Raw genomic sequence first — 18,325 nt, forward strand, 5'->3', positions numbered from 1 at the left:
AGGGAGTGAGAGAAGCCAAAATGAGGCGCTCAGCCTGCCAAAGCGGGGATGCCATTTGGTTTGTAGGCCGGCCTTTGGAGTCTCAACGTTTTCTAAAGTTTAACACAGCAAGGTAGTGGTAGCAAGCTTATTAAAAAAAATACGAGCATGTTAGAAGGATACTTATAAGATCATAGTAGGAAACCTTAGGTTCTTTTTATTTTTGAACTATGTGTATTAAAAAATTAACCAAAAATCATATTATTTTCATTATTGATTAGTTCCAATAGCATTGGAATTTTGAAGGCTCTTAACTCTAACTGTGAATATTTATTTGACAAATGAGTAGAAGGCAGGTTCAAATGAATAACTGATTTATTTAAGGGAAGGGGAACAGGCATGCCAAATGGTAAAGAACTTTGAAAGTAACTAGTCCTTTTTTCTAGAGGTAATGAGTAATTTATTGTTCTGTATATGTTTTAAGAAATGAAACTATTTTTCACATACTACCACTATTTGTCCATCCCCTTTGAACCTAGTAGATATTAGGTTTTTCATAATTAGGGAGCCCTCCCTAAAATGAAAAGTTTTAGAAAAATTAAATAGAGTCTTTTCCTTTCTGATATATTTTTGCTGCCTAAATATGGACTAAAATGTAAACATCTTAAGAAAAACCTTTCAGGGTGGTTTTGCTTATATTAAAATGATTTTGGGGCGCCTGGGTGGCGCAGTCGGTTAGGCGTCCGACTTCAGCCAGGTCACGATCTCACGGTCCGTGAGTTCGAGCCCCGCGTCGGGCTCTGGGCTGATGGCTCAGAGCCTGGAGCCTGTTTCCGATTCTGTGTCTCCCTCTCTCTCTGCCCCTCCCCCGTTCATGCTCTGTCTCTCTCTGTCCCAAAAATAAATAAACGTTGAAAAAAAATTTTTTTTAAATGATTTTATTTTAATTTTGGTACACGAATAAACACTGGACAATTGAATGTCTATGTCTAATTAGCAGAATTATAGACATTCATATTCAATTATGCTTTTCATAGACTGATTTCTTCTGTTTGGTCAATAATTGCTTTGGGGCCATAGTTTTCCACTAAGTTCATTTCACTTTTTATTGTTGCTGGGGAATATTTTGCTTTTAGATTTACCTGGAAGGCAATTTCCTTAAACTAATATTATATGCTTTATTCTTAAAGGCTTACAATGTTGTCTTTTGTGCTTTTTAAAAAGTTCCTATGAATGTTTGTTTCTGAAGGAGGCCAGCTGATTGTCTTTCCCAGGAGTATTTGATTATAGTCTCTTCATTAGCTTCATTTAGTTTATCTATTCTTATGCTTCTTCAATAACAGTTTGACCTTGTGAGTTCCCCTCCGAGAATGGGTGATATCAAAGTAGAAGGTGAAACCTCGATTAGAGGCATATTGACCCTTATTGTTCTGTGATTGTACTTTTGCTGGCCACTGAGGGCAGACCTATTAAATCCAGGAGTTTTAGAACTCTAATGTCTGTTAAAAAGACAATTTCTTAAAAATGTTAGGTAGCACAACTTACACTGAGATGCAACTGCTGAATTTTTGGAGGAAAGGAAGGTGGGAATAATCTCTCACTAAATGGTGAATTTTCTTCTATTACTGCAAAACAAATACATGGATTAGATTATTTTATGAAATAAGTCTTTCTAGAGGCTCTTTTCAGATGGCAGTTGTTTATATTTAAAAAGGAGTTTTTGCTTTGGCCAGATTACTGTATATTCATATCCATATTTAGCCAGTTTTGTCTCCATTCAGGCAGACCTTAAACAGAAAAGAAAGATAAATGGGCAATTTTGGTTATAAGTACCTACAAGGTGGCATAGTTGCCTGGGAGTTAGGAGTTCTGAGGTTTCCATTCCCTAAGCTGCCATTGGTGGTACGACTTCATATTATGTGCTCTGGGCTTTGGTTTTATTGCATGGTGAATAAAGGCAGCAGGAAATAATTGAATGCCAATTATGTACTGTTTCTTTTTTTTTTTTTAATGTGGATTAAAACATAGAAGAAGGCAAGAGATTGTGAAAAATATAATCTAATAGAGTAGATATATTGTATTTATGATCTACTAAAGGTACTGACTTTGGAGGTAAACTCTTAAGATAGTCTCTATCATCCTACCCTGTCCAAAAATGTATACTCTTTTGTTGCTTCCATCTTTTTCTCTTCTTTCTTTCTTCTTTCTTTCTTTCTTTCTTTCTTTCTTTCTTTCTTTCTTTCTTTCTTCTTTCTTTCTTTGTTTCTTTCTTCCTTTCTTTGTTTCTTTTTTTTTAAATTACTACTTTTATCAGCTGGCTAAATTCTGCCAATGGAGGTGAATAATAGTAAGTACCACCTCTGGAAAGATTAAGAGTTACCCTGAGTAACTATAGATTGTTTTCCTTCTTTGTTACTTAAAGGAGATTAGCTGTAATAAAAGGATGACTGTGCTGGTTGGAGGAGAAGGAAGACAGGCAGTTTTCAGCCTGATGCCCTTTAGGCTGTGATAGGAAAGGAGGAACTGATTCTTACAGCAGAGAGGACTCAGATCAGAGAGGAAGAATTAGTGTAATCTAATGTTTAAAGGGCATGGGCTTCAGAGTCTAGCATACCCAGACTCCATCTTGGCTTTGCTACATGACAGTAGACAAATTGCTAAATCTTTCTGAGTTTATTAGCTCAGTGCCTGACTCATAGTAAGTACACAGTGAATGGTAGCTGCCATTATTAAGATGAGGGCATCTGAATACCTGGAAAAAAGGCACATTAAGAAGTAGAAGAGTGCACAAAGGGAGATACACAAATAGGAGTGTGCAAATAGGAGACAACCATGATAGCTTTTTCACACTCTTCTAAATTTCCCTTTGAAGTGGTTCTGTAGCAAGGAAATGGGGGAAGAGGTAAGCAAATAGGAGATTTTCGTGTTGATTTTTTTTTTTTCTGTTGTCCTCATGCATTTCATAGCCTCATGTTCCCAGGGTTTAGAATTTAATTGAGTTATAGTAGAGTTTTAGGTTGTGTTTCATTTGTTTTGTGGGCTAGTGCATGAATCCAACAGTGTACATGAGAAAATACATTTCAGATTGTAAACAGCTGGATTAAAAATGAACTCCAGTAGCATATCCTAGTTGTAAAACTCTAAATTGGTCATATCAAAAGACTTTGTGTTTTTCTGTTTTTGTGAGAGGATATGAGATGTTCTTTGGGGGACAATAGGGGAGATTGGGTTTGGAATCAGGTTTCCCAGGCTCTGCCATTTACTTGTGTATCCAAATGAAAACAACAATAACAACAAATCAAATCTCTTTTAGTATAAACTCCCAGCTGAAAGTGACTCTAATACATATTATTCCAGGGAACAGTTTAATTCAGGAATTCTAACCTATCTAGACTTAACATACCTCATTCACTCCTTCTTCATTCATTCATTCACTCTATACAGATTCATTGAACATCCCTATAAAAGAAGCTGGTAGGACTAGATGATCCACCAAACCACTTCCAGCTGTGCTATTTGTGATTTAATCTTAGCATGTATTAAATTCGTTTTAAGTCTTAGAAAGAAATATTCTGGATGTTTTTTCTTCTACTCAACATTTTTCATGGGAATTAAGTCTTCAAATTTGGGTAAAAAAATAAGCAAAAAACCCAACTCAGGCTTTTGGTATATTAAATGCCTTGGGCTATTATAATATACTTGAGAATTTTTTGGTTGCAGGTGACTTAAAATCCAAGCCTCATTGTCTAATCAACAATTAGAATCTTTGGTTCATATAACTGAGAAGTTCAAATGTATGGTCTAGCTTTAGGTAAAGCTTGATACAGTGGCTTAAAATATGTCAACAAAATTAGAGTTTCTCTCTGGCTCATAGTGTTTGGCCTTGTTCAGTGTTGGCAGACTCCTCAGGCTATATGTAGTGGACCCTTGGCAGCTCCAGGCTTTTCCCTTAGGCTCTAACAGTTCCACATATCATATTCCCATATTACAGTGTTTAAGGGAAGAGAGGCCACTTCCAGAAGCTCCTGCACATAACCCTGTGATTCAGTTTCTCTCATTTCTGAACCTATTACGGAAAGTTGGGGGGATGTGTCAGTGAGCGTAATTAAGCCCCCTACTCAAATATATGGTTAAGAATGGAGGAGAGGGTATGGCCCAGGGGAAGATTGGGCAGTGTTAGTTTGAGAAGGAAGGAGTGGATTCTAGAGGTTAGCTCATTTTAAAAGGATTTGGCATGCTGAAACTTGGGCATGGTTTATAAATTTATAAACTTGAAGCTGTTTTTTCTCTTCTCTTCTTTTCTCTTCTTTTCTTTTTTAAACCAGAGTTTCTGTTTAAATTGCCAAAACGTCTTTAAAAGATTTTCTATTTGTAGACCCTCTCAAGTCTAGCCCAGTTTTTTTTTTTTTTTTTTTTTTTTTTTTTTTTATTTTCCCTGTCAACAGGTAGTGATACATGTCAGGGCATATCAGTACTAAATCTTAACATGAGCCTATGGGATATTAATAAAATATATAGAGAGAGTGCACATTCAGCTATCTCTACTTCTGTGAAGTCAGGCCAGATGCCTAATGCACCAGTTAGAAACTACTACATCTTTCTGAATAATTCCAAAGGGTGTTGGAGAAATAATTAGATTTTAGCAGGTCACAGATGCCTTAGTATACTAAAAGGTTTAAAAGTGCTATATTAAACTCTTCTTCTGATATTTGCCTTTTATTAGTCAACACTTAAAATGTACGTAAAAACAATCACATATCCCTTTTAAGTATATTTCCAAAACATACTGCACTGGAGTGAGATCTGTCATTACAGGACTTGAAACGGAAATCAAAGCAAAATCAGACTGGTTATTTCCCTCCCTGCCTGCTCATCTGCCCACTTTCTGGAACAAGCTACTTTCCCTCTACCCCAAATTAGACTGATATACTTCAGGGATTGGGAGAAAGGTGATCTAAAACAATATTAACTACCACCACCTGAAAAAAAATCACCCCTTTGGCCTCTCAGGAAAGGAAAAAAAGAATTGTGGTTCAGAACAGGTTAGTACTTAGCCAAAAGTGATGGCATGAGGCAGCTGGCAAAACTGAAAGCCTGGGGATCCCTACTTTTTTCCATCTTCAGTGCTTTCATGTATGCCCATACAGCTGATGCGGTGTCCAACTCCCACTGATATAGGCTGTAGCCTTTATCCCTTCCTACTCTCCAATGTCCTGTCATCTTTCTTTCTTTGTTTTAAAATATAAAAGAGATTTTTAAAATGGACCTTGGAAAAAGCAGAGACTGGATTAAGCAGAGTGAGTGAATTCTCCCTCTGATACTTAAGTGTGTGGCCCTGGGAAAAGAACTTAAATTCTTCGAGCCTCAGTTCTCTCATTTATGAGGATGAAGATATGGGAACCTCGTTTAGCTATTACAAACTTCAATGAAGTGGTGCATGTAAGAGTTCATTACTAAATCTGAGAAAGCACTTACCAAGACAGAGCTAAAACCTGTGGATAGTTGCTTTTTTATCTTCCTGGTGATGAGTGGGGCCAGGATCTATTCAAAAGGCACAATCCATTAATGTTAAATTGAACTGTACATTTTAACAATTTATCTTTGGGAATGAAACAATTTGTGAAATGATTCTGCCTACTGTCCTGGATGCTCAGACCTTGAGATAACAGTATCTAAGTCTGGTTTAGAGACTTAATTACAACCAAAGGACAAATTCCTTATCCTTGGAAATTATTAAACTAAAACATAGCTTTGGATGACTAACAGTTAATAAGAGCAGATCAATGTATGTCTAATTATTGAGATGTGTATTTACTGGATATCGTACAAGTGCATTGCCCTGGAGCCTTGTGATTCTCTTTTATATAGCTAGCTATTGCTGTCAGTCCTGACCAAAGCTGTCATCACTTACAAACCATCTTATTATTTCACTATTTCTGGAGTATTGGTGCTAATTTTAGGTACACAAAGAGACTATATGAAAGGAAGATTTCCTGAAATTGTTGTCAGATTTTTCTTATTTCTGGAAACCAGCACTGTAGTTCTCCTTCTGTTTGAGATTATCTTTTTTAAGAATTGCTTTTTCCTTGCAGTCCAGATTACTTAGGTACATAAACACATTTAATGTTGAAAAAACATGGTTAAAGTAGAATAAAAAAAAACTTTTATATTATGTCTGTTTTATAAATGACTATGGAAATTGTACTTCATTGACATCATATAGGAGAAACAGATTTACCATGATTAGTATTTCTTTTCATTTGAAAACTAGTATGAGCCGATTATTTTTAAGATTTTTTAAAGGATAGAGTATTCTCATTTGACTAGGTTTGGACTAAGGGAATATTTTACAATATCATCTATTCCAAGTAACAATAAGTTACAGTTGAATCATGTGTTTACCACTTGGACAGTTTCTCTAAAATATAAATCTATTCAAATTTCAGAGCATGATTCATGACAAAGATTAAACTATGTCTATAGTTTCCTCTGATTCACTTCCTTCATACCTTAAGTGATTAACCTTAAATTTGGGGAATTTAATTCTTTAAGTAGTTAAGTTTTCATTCTTTTTGTTTGACATTTGAAATACGTTAGAACTACAAATTTACAAATGTTTTCTAGGTTTATTAAAAGTGTAAAAATATTCCCAAGAATTACTTATACTTTAGTGAGTTTTTATTCTTAATAAGTTGTTTTTAAAACAATGGTAGAATTTAAAAATATTATTTAAAAAGCATTACTTTTTAAAGTTAATAATTTTATTAGGGAAGAAGTTGAGAAGCTTTTTGGTAGTTGTTTAATTGTCATGTTTACATAGAGGCAATATAGAACTATTTGACTTGCTTCCCATGCAGCCCCTCTTTGTTTTCTTCAGTAGCCCAGGGAACAGACTTGCCACTCTGAAGTGTCCACATATAATTCTGTCCTCCACTTTTCCCCCAGGGCAAGTCAGAAATAAGCTTATCAGATCATATCTTACTGACAAAGAGCAAAGCTTGTTGGCTGACTAAAGAGGAAAGAAAGGACAAGTAAAATATAAATGGCAGATTTGATACCAAAAATGCTAGGTTAATATTGGTTTTTCAATAGCTAAGCTTTTTTTTTTTAAAGTAGAATTATATCTTTTTAAAACATTTGCTTGAGTTTTACTTTATGTACAATTTAAAATTAAAAGTTTTACCGATATCTTATACACTGTAAGTTATCAGCATTATCATTGTCATTGTTTTTATCACTGTTATTATTTGCTCCTTGCAAGCAAATCTTTCTGTCTTATATTTGGACGTGGTTAGAGAAAATATCTTTCATCTTATGTGCTTCCAGAATAGTTTTCTAACAGAAAATAGGAATAGCTTACTGATAGAAAATAAAAATATTAGAAATGTAGAAATAAATTATTATAAGTGTTAAGCAATTATAAGGAATTTTTATATTTATATCCTGACTCAAATGAACAAAAAAAGTTTATAGGAAATTTTAAATCATATTTATATCCTGTCTTCTTGACTAACAAAACAATATTACCATCTCCATTCTAATACAGCCGGTATCTACTAATTGCATAGCAGGTGCCAGTCCAAAAGCTTGTTTGGGGCACTCTGAAGATGGTGTTAAGGTCATATCTCTGGTTCTAAGAGAAGCAGATGCTGTTCAGGCTCAGAAGGGTTGTAACGTTTAATGCAGTTGATCCAACTTACTAGCATCCTCTTTATTTTGTTTAGATTGGTTTTATTTCCAACTAAGTGTCTGCATTAGCTGGTGAGGAGGAATGAGTGGTGAGGTTGTCTAAGTAAGCTTTTGCTATTCAGTAGACACTCAGAATGAAAGGGGTGAGAATGAGAAGGTAGAACAGGCAATATAAGGAGGCCCCTCAAGTTGGATGTCTAATTTGCCTTATGTCTTCCCACTACTTTTCAACAAATGTTTATTGGATGATAAGATATGTGTTATCAGTCTGGTCATTTTGACTTATTATCTGTTTCCCAAAGACTTTATAACCAACCTCCTCAAGTTGCTGTGTCCACTCACATATAGATTAAGGTGGACCCAAGCCATCTCATGACAGCTAGATATAGATTTCAAAGCAATCCCAAAGAAATGGCAAAGAAACCTGTTCTTAGTCTGTGGATGAGAAGGTCAGGAACAATTTAGCCAATGCATTCTGGGCTAAAAAGCCATATTTGAAATGAGACTAATAGCAGCTAAACAAGGAAAGTTTTTGAAGAGATATTAAGGAGAAAATCAGAGTCATTGAGATAGGAATAATATGCTAATTTGAGGGGAAGAGAGCCATAGAAAGTAGATTTTGAACTCTTTACTAGTTACTTTGGTGGTAAGCACAAGCAAGGATAACAGAGGAAATTTTCTAAGAATATTGGGAATGCATGTTGCCCTCATCCATCCTTGTATCTAATTTTGGGGAAGAATGAGGAGATTGCTAAATTATAGAGGCCAGTGAGGAAGAAGAGTTCAGAGATTTGAGCAAAATAATACTGTGACTATAATGAGACTATTTATTATTCCAATAATGGTGATAGTATGAAAAGCACGGTAGAAAGCTTAGCATAGACTAGAATAATAAAATTTGATTGCAGAGGAGAAAGGGTTTTCAAATATGGAGATGTTACTAATGGGGGTATTAAAAAATATGACCTGACTCTGCTCCTTCCCTTATTAGGCCTTCCCAGGGAAGAAAGTTGAGGCTTTCCCAAAGCTGCCAGTTCTAAGTTTACAGAAGTGTCTATGAGACTCCCAAGCCATTATTCTGCATCTTGGATTGCAATCCCTTGACTGAAGAAGGGTCTTCTCTGTGTGGCAAGGAAATCATCTGCGTGAGGAGGTTGAAAGCTGACACTTGCTGAGAAAGCTAGTATGGTCCAAATAAGCCATGACTATGAAAGAGGGATATGTGTGTGAGGCCATAGGTCACAGTCAAATCACCCACATAGCCATTAGGAATATGGGGAAGCTTTCAAAGGCTTCTACTTTGTATCCAGATTAACTTGTAGTCTGACGTTGTAAAGATGTAGAGGAAACAGAGTCATTCAAAATATGAAACCAGAATAAATGTATAGGTTTTAGACATGGAATAAAAATTCTATGGTATTAAGAGTTCATTGTAATTTGGGTTTGTTTGTTTTATTTTGAGAGAGAGAGAGAGAGAGAGACTGAGAGAGAGAAATAAGGTGCGAGTTGGGGAGGGGCAGAGAAATAGGGAGAGAGAAAGAATTCGGGGATCAAACTCATGAACTGTGAGATCATGACATGAGCCAAAATCAGGAGTCGGATGTTTAACCAACTGAGCACCCAGGTGCCCCTGTAATTTGTATCAGAATGTAATGAAAGAAAATATTAAGAAAAAAGTTATACCAGTTTAGGATGTGTCATTTACCATATAGTGAGCCAGAATCCTATCATGCATTTCTATTTACATTTGGCTCTTCTGAACCTCATTTCTTCTTTTGACTTGTCCTTTATAAACAATATTCTTCATTGGTAAACAAAGTTCTTTACTCATCAGTTAAGGAAAACCACTGATTGTCCTATCAGTCCCAAGGATTGATTTTGGTAGAATATGTCCCAATTGTATTTTTTTCCCTCAGTATGTCTCACATGGGATGCTTATAACTTATTTAAAAATGAATGAAGGTTGTTTAAGAGAGTAGACAGAATGACTCAGAAGACAATGCTATTATGAACCACTTATGTATTTTGTAATGATAAGAAATGAATTGACCAATACTGTCCATTTCCATCAGACTGGTTGCAATCAACTGTTACAATTCACTTTATAGTTTACTTACAGCCATTAAATGACACTGTTTAGTCATTTGTTGTGGAAAGTTAGAAAATAATGATAAGAGGAAAATAAAGATAATGTGAATTCCCAGTATCAACATTGGGTGGTACTAAGCCAATCAGATGTTTAGAACTTACGTCTATATGCAAAAAATAAAATTAGGAAAATACTTATTGCTTTATAATTTATTTGATTTATAATTTCTTTTCACTTAAGAAATTTGTGACCTTGTCTCTGCATTATCAAATATACACAGATATCTTCAGCTGTAATGGGAACATAGTAACATAGTATTCCATCATTTGCACAGGAAGTAATCAATGTAACTACTCTATCTTGCTGGCCATTTGTGTGGTTTTTAACTTTTCAAGACTATAAGTGAAATTATGATGAAAATGCTTCTAACTAAATCTTTGTGCTCATCAAAATTATTAGATAACTTCTTTGAGGTAAAGTTGATAGTTCGTAGAGTTGACAATCTTTTAATGAATTTGCTGTAATTATAATAATTCCCTTCAGAAAGGATGTGTTCTCCTAGTCCCTGCACCTTCCACAACATTGGGTAATGTCAGTCTTTAATTTAATAGAAGATAAATTGGATCTTGATAGTGTTTAATTTGTAAACACAGAAGGAGCCCATTTTCTTTCTTTTTGGGACAGAGAACATTTCTTTTCATTCCTTTCCTCCCTCCCCACCTTCCCCCCCCTTTTTTTGGTAAACTTTTGTCTATGTAATCCATTTATTTTGAGAAGTTAAACACAGGGAAGTACAGAGAATAACACAATAGAGTGTGCATCACCTAGAATTAACAAAGGTTAACATTTAATTTATTTCAATTAATTATTGCTTTACATTCTTAATTAAAAGTAGAATGTAAAAAAAATAATAAAGTTGAAGCATGCTTAGTTTCCTCTCTTATCCAGTTATCTCTTTCTTTTCCCAGAGGCATCCACTGTTATGAATTTGGTGGTATGTTTTTAGTCTGTGTTTTTATTTTTGTTTAATTAAACTTAGGAACAGCTGTGAGTCATCAAAAACTTAAAGTAAGAGAGGCTTAAACAATGTAGACATTGATTTCTCACTTGTGTAAAAGTCCAGATAGGTACTTCAGGGTGGGCATGGGTCTCCCCACAGTGAGCTAGGCTTCTTTTAGCTTGTTGTTTTAGAGTAGGTTGTACCCCTGTATAAATAAGACTACAGGGAACATTCTGTTACATATGTCCTACTCCATGTGGATGAGGTCCTCTGGCTTATATACACAGAAGTGGAATTTGTGGGTCTTAGGGGATGACTACAGGTATAGGTAACTATACTAGATATTGCAAAATTCTCTTTGTTAGAGTGCTTTCAGCAGGAGATAACAGACAGGGAGGTTCAAAGTGGGTTAAATAAAGACATTTTCCACATGACAAGAAGTCTAGAGGTAGGGCTGCTCTAGTTTTGGTTAATTCATTGATTCAGTGGCTTGCATTCCTCATGGTTACAAAATCACATACAGACAAAATAACAGCCAGAGTCATTGTATCTCTGTATTTCTTTTCTTCTTCTTTTTAAAATTGATGTATAATTGACATATGACATTATATTTGGGTGTACAACATGATTCAGTATTTGTATACACTGCAAAATCGTCACTATAATAAGTCTAGTTTCCCCCTTTCACCATATAAAGTTGTATATATATACTACAATATTATTGACTATGGTCACCATGCTGTACATTATATCCCCATGACTTATGTATTTTATGACTGGAAGTTTGTACCTCATGATTTCCTTCTCTCATTTCACTGTCTCCCAAGCTCCCTCCCCATTGGCAACCATGAATTTGTTCTCTGCATCTGTGAGTTTTGTTTGTTTGTTTTGTTTTTTAGAATACACACATAAGTGACATCATCCAGTATTTGTCTTTATGTGTCTTACTTATTTCACTGAGCATAATATTTTCAAGGTCCATCCATGTTGTCATAAATGGCAAGATTCTTTTATGGCTGAATAATATTCTATTGTGTATATATACTTCATCTTTGTTATTCATTCATCCATTGATGGATACTTTGGTTGTTTCAATATCTTGGCTGTTGTGAGAAATGCTGCAGTGAACACAGGAGTGCATATGCCTACATGAATTAGTGTTTTAATTTTTTTTTTTTTTTGGATAAATACACAGAAGTGGAATTGTTAGGTCATAAAGTAGTTCTATTTTTACGTTTTTGAGGAGCTTCTTTAATATTTTCCATAGTGGATGCATTAATTTACACTCCCACCAACAGTGCAAGAGGGTTCCTTTTTCTTCACATTCTTGCCAACATTTGTAATTTCTTGTCTTTTTGATAATAGCCATTCTGACAGGTATGAAATGATCTCTCATTGTGGCTTTGATTTGCAATGACCTGATGTTGAGCCATTTGTTTGTCTTTGGAAAGATGCCTATTCAGATTTTCTGCCCATTTTTAATTGGATTGTTTGGGGTTTGTTGTTGTTATTCAGCTGTATGAAGTCTTTGTGTATTATTTTGGATATTAACCCCTTATTGGATATATGATTTGCAAATATCTTCTCCCATTCAGTAGGTTGCCTTTTTATTTTGTTGACGGTTTCCTTTACTGTGTAGAGCTTTGAGTTCAATATAGTCACATTTGTTTATCTTTGCTTTTTTTTTTTTTTTTTTTTTTTTTTGCCATTGCCTTTAAAGTCAGACCCTCCAAAAATATCACCAAGAGTGATGTCAATGAGCTTACTGCTGTTGTTTCCTCTTTGGAGTTATGTTTCTGGACTTACAGTCCAGACTTTAATCCATTTTAATTTTTGTGTATGGCATAAGATAGTGGTCCAGTCTCAGTTTTTTTGCATGTGGCTGTCTAGTTTTCTCAACACCATTTAATGAAGAGACGGTCTTTTCTCCATTGTATGTTCTTGCCTTCTTTGTCATAAATTGACCATAATTGCGTGGGTTTATTTTTGGGTTCTCTATTCTTTTCTGTTGATCTGTATGTCTGTTTTTATGCCAATACCATGCTATTTTGATCATGATAGCTTTGAAATCAGGGAGTGTGATATTTCCAGCTTTGTTCTTTCTCAAGATTGCTTTGGCTATTGGGAATCTTTTGTAGTTCCATACAAATTTTAGAACTGTTTGTTCTTTCTGTGAAAAATGCCATTTGAATTTTGATAGTGGTTGCTTTGGATCTATAGATTGCTTTGGATAATATGGACATTTGAACTGTATTAATTCTTCCAATCCATGAGCATGAAATATGTTTCCATTTATTTGTTTCTCCTTTACTTTCTTTCATCAGTGTCTCATAGTTTTCAGTGTACAGGTCTTTCACTTCCTTGGTTAAATTTATTTCTAAGTATTTTATACTTTTTTGATGTAATTGTAAGTGGGATTGTTTTCTTAATTGTTTTCTTCTTGTGATAGTTTATTGCTAGTGTATAAGAATGCGATGGATTTTTGCATATTGATTTTGTATGCTGTAACTTTAGTGGATTTATTTATTAGTTCTAATGTTTTTTTAGTGGAGTCCTTAGGGTTTTATACACACAAAATCATGTTATTCATATATATTAACTGTCTTACTTCTTCCTTTCCAATTTGGATGCCTTTTATTTATTTTTTTTTTTTCTTGACTAATTGCACCAGCTAGGACTTCCAACACTGTGTTGAGTAAAAGTGGCAATAGTGGGTATTCTTGTCTTGCTCCCGATTTTAGAGGAAAAGCTTTCAGGTTTTCACCATTAAGTATGATGTTAGCTGTGGGCTTGTTATATATGGATTTTATTATGTTGAAGTACGTTTTGTCTATGTCCACTTTGTTAAGAGTTTTTATTATATAAACGGATGTTGCATTTTGTCTTATGGTTTTTCTGCATTGAGATGACCATATGATTTTTATCCTTCATTTTGTTAATGTGGTGTATCATGTTGATTGATTTTCAGATGTTGAAATATCTTTTAATCCCTGAAATAAATCCCTCTGACCATGTGTGTGTTGTTTTTAATGTATTGTTGAATTAGGTTTGCTGACATTTTGTTGAGGATTCTTGCATCTATGTTGATCAGGAATATAAGGCCTGATTTTTTTTTTTTATTTTTTTTTATTTTTTTATTAATGGTGTCCTTGTCTGGTGTTGGTAACAAGGTAATGCTAGCTTTTAACAATAAGTTTGGACATGTTTCCTCTCTTTGATTTTTTGGGAGAGTTTATGAAGGATGATAGGTACTAAGTCTTTTTTGGAGGTTTGGTAGAATTCACTGAATGAATTCTGTGAAGCTATCTAGTTCTGGAATCCCATTTTTAGGAAGTTTTTGATTACTGATTAATATCCTTGCTAGTAATTGGTCTCCTCAGATTTTTTCTTCAAGATTCTGTCTTGGAAGATTGTTTCTAGGAATTTATCCATTTCTTCCAGGTTGACCAATTTGTTAGAACTTAATTGTTTATAGTAGTCTTAGTGATCCTTTGCATTTCTTTGGTATCAGTTGTAACTTCCCCTCTTTTATTTCTGATTTTATTTATTTGAGCCCTCTCTCTGTGTGTTTCTTTTGAAGGTCAGGGAAACTTTTCCTGGGAACTTACTCCCCCAGGTTTCTCTCCTAACTCATTGGTTAAAAATGAATCACATGTTAATGCCTAAGTTGATTACTTACTTAAAGCTAGACAAGAGCATGATGGTTGGCTGGGGACAGGGCCGGTTTCCCTTGAAAAATGTTATTGAACGGAAGAAAATATGCTGTTAGGAAGCAAGAGGGAAAGTGGATGGCATGTAGGCAATCAACAGTGTCTGCTGTATTTCTAAAGTGGTTGTTACATTCTCATCAGTAGTATATGAGTCCTTAATTGTCGGGGCTTTTGTTTGTGGTTACCAACCTAATGAGCATGAAATGGTGCTCTTTGTCGTATTCCTTGGCATTTTTCTGTTCTCAGTTGTATACCTTTTCAGATATTTATAGGCCCTTTGGGTTTTCTCTTCTGTGAAATACCTGATTTATGTTCTTTGTCTTGTATTCTCCTGAGTTACTTGTATTTTTCTTACTGATTTGTAGCAGTTTTAAAAACATTTTCCTAATAATAATTATAAAGTTGTGTTGACAGTGTCTTCTGCCAATCTATGGCTTTTCTTTTTACCTTTGTTTTAATACAAAATGTTTTAATAACTTAAAAATTTGTACCTTTTGTGTCTAATTCAGAAAATCATTTTTTTTTTTTTACAGCAGTGTATACAGATTTTAAAGTCTTCTTTATCTTACTGAATTTTAACCGGTTATCAACCTTTTATGTAGTGTATACTAGCAGTTTTTAAAGTGATGTGGGGACTCTTCCATAGAATCTGTAAGATTGAAACTGTTTTTATAATGGTATTAAGATGTTATTTTTCCTTTTCACTTTCATTCTTTCATATGTGTGGAGTCTCACAGAGACTACATGACCTGTGATATCACAGCAAATTGAAAATGCCAAGCAAAACTAGGAACCCAGTTGTCTTTTAGGTCAGACATTAATGTGATTTGCAGAGATGCAATACAATGCTACTCTTCTAAATAAGTCTTTTGTTTGTTTAAAAAATAGCTTTCCCTCCCATAAAAGATGCTTTTTAATGTAGATGTATATTGAGTTATTGTTATTTTTAAATGCTTTTATAAGTTTTTGGGGGTCCCTGGGTGGCTCAGTCAGTTAAACGTCTGACTTCTGTTCAGGTCATGATCTCACAGTTTGTGAGTTCGAGCCCTGCATTGGACTCTGTGCTGATAGCTCAGGAGCCTGTTTTGGATTCTGTCTCTCTCTCTCTCTCTCTCTCTCTCTCTCTGCACTTCCCCCGCTTGTGCACTGTCTCTCCCCCAAAAATAAATGTTTATTTAAATAAACATAAAATAAACATAAAAATGTTTATTTAAAAACTATGTAAAATGAATTCATAAGTTTTTTAAATATTTGTTTCAGTTTCTAACAAATTACACATTGAGAACTATAACTTACGTAAATAAAAGTTCTTTGAAGAACTTAATTTTTAAGAATATAAAGGAGTCCTGAAACCAAATTTGTGAACTGTTGCTGTATATGAACAGTAATTTTTTAATTCATTAATTTCCTAACCTCATACCCATGTGTCAAAAATGAGAACAATTATTTCATTGTCTTTCAGAAAATATGATTTGGAAGACAGTTCTGTTCCCATAGACATCTATGTATTAGTTAAAGTGGAATAAAGATAATTAATTAGAATTATCTATAATTTTTATTACCTATCTACTGCAATCATCCATTAGCCCAATGGGTACTGTAAAATTATAGAAAGAGCATAAGTTTTGGCGTCTAGATCTAGATTTGGATTCCCAGCATGGACCCTCTGTAACCTAGTAAGTCAGTCTGTCTAAATTTCAGCTTCTTGAACTGTGGTTCAGAAGAAAAAAAATTCTTAATTTTTAGTGTTGTCATGCAGATTAAATGTTTTTATATAGGGCCTAAATAGATGCTAAGAACAAAGTTGGTGCTAAATAAAAAGTAGTTTCTACTCTCCTAATGTATTGTTTTAGAATTATTATATCAATAATTATGTTTTCTTAAGATCATTTTGAATCTCCTATACAAGTAATCAATAAAATGAAAAATAAAAATACTATTCATAACCTATTACATTACAAAGTACTGTTTTAAATGATAAGTAATGTAGGGTAGAGTGAAGTGTAACTGTGACTGGGAGTGTAGCATAGTAACTTTGTGGAAATATGTATCAAGGGCTTTAACAATCCATATATTTTTAATTAAGTAATTTCTACTCTAGGAGGTTATCTTCAGGAAATTATAAAAAAAAGATGTTCATTGCAGAATTATTTATAACAGGAAAGAAAATGGAGTCAACCAGATGTCCATCAAATAAAATGTGAATTATGCTAGATCTATGCAGATGATCCTTTTGTAACCATTTAAAAATGATTTCAAAGGTTTTTATGAAAGACACAGAAATAAACTGATTATATAATTGTGAGAAAATCAGGATATGAAGCTGTACATTTCAATCATATTAAAAACAAATGGAAAAATAAAAAAAGGAAGGAAATAAAATGTTAACAGTGGTTATCTCTGAGAGTACCATTAGGAGTTTTTTTTAATTTATACTTATCTGAGCTTTACAGTTTGTTTTAATAGTAAATATGTATTGTTTTCAATATAAAAGTTTTATTTAAAAGAAAAATCCTTGGTAAAGGTTAGCTATTTTCCATCCCAGCTGTAGAATTACTGGGGTTGGAGAAAATTCTTTTATGACAATAAACTCTGATCAGTTTTGGGGAGGGAGTAGTCCATCAGGTTGTGTGTCTTTTTCATTAGGAAGAGAAGAGTGTGGTTAAGCAGGGCTTGAGGGCAGCAGATACCAACTCAGTTGTACCTCAAGAATAAGTGTCAGATCTTAACTAAGTGGAATGTTCTCCTGATTGCCTGGTGTTGTGGTTAAGGGCATTGACTTTGTAGCCAGACCTCCTGGTTACTAGCCTAGTTCCACCGCTTGTCCAAGCAGGGTTGATTAATTTGTGGATGAATTATTTCACGCGTGCGTGGTGTGTGCGTGCACGTGAATATCGCTACATATCAATTGGGAGTAATAATATTCTCTGTGTCATGGGGTTATTGTGAGACTTAACTGAGATATTACATTTAAAACTTTTATTAACAATGTTACCCCATAAGTTCTTACTATTTCAGTTATTGTAGTTCATTCTATTAGTTTAAGTAGATCATTATTGCCTCATAACAAACTGCTCAAAACTTAGTGCCCTAAAATAAAAACAGTAATGTATTTTGTTCATGAATCTCAATAATTAAGAGTTCATCTCTGTCCACGTGGCATCAGCTGGGATGATGCCCTCACTGGAGGGCTGGGGGAATCTACTTTCAAGATAATTCACTCACAGAATTACTAGTGACTTCTCGTAAAAGCTCAGTCAGGGCTGTGTTCTCTAGACCTCCTTCCCCAAGTGGGCTTCTACTTGGACTGTGCAGGCTTTTTTTTTGGACTGTACAGTCTTCTTCATGGCATGATGGTGGGATTCTAATGTCTCAAGAGAAACAGGGAGAAATACATCACATTTTAAAAACTTACTGTCAGTAGTCACTTAGTATTATTTCAATTAATCAAAAATCCATCCAGATTTGAGAGGAGGGAACATAGATGTCCACTTCTCCGTGGGAGGAGTGTCAAAGTCACATTGTAAGAAGAATATTAGAACTGGGAGATACTGTTGCAGTCATCTTTGGGAAATACAATTTTTCACAGTAATAGTCTACTGACCTATTAGATAATGTAAATTCTTGGCATTCTTAATCACCAGGAGCAGCAATCTGATGTATCAAAGTCTATGTATCAAAACTATTTTAGTACTTTTAAACAAAATACAGATTATAGGTGACTTAATTTATTTTTAATACTTTTCTGTGTTTTTATCAGTGCCTTTTCATCAGTGTTGAATGCTTATTAGTATAATAAAAATTTTTAAAGGATTAACAGTTTTGCAGTGTATAAAGATATAGTGTATTATATTAATA

General features: G+C 34.2%; 1 protein-coding gene across 1 annotated transcript in view; it reads left to right on the plus strand.

Annotated features, from left to right (window-relative positions):
* MACROD2 (mono-ADP ribosylhydrolase 2) overlaps window positions 1-18,325 on the plus strand; it is a 2,049,910-nt gene that overhangs the window by 375,605 nt on the left and 1,655,980 nt on the right. The window lies entirely within an intron of this gene.

This window comes from Herpailurus yagouaroundi, unplaced genomic scaffold, assembly GCF_014898765.1.
Source record: "Herpailurus yagouaroundi ecotype Mexico unplaced genomic scaffold, PumYag 196, whole genome shotgun sequence".
Taxonomy (NCBI): domain Eukaryota; kingdom Metazoa; phylum Chordata; class Mammalia; order Carnivora; family Felidae; genus Herpailurus; species Herpailurus yagouaroundi.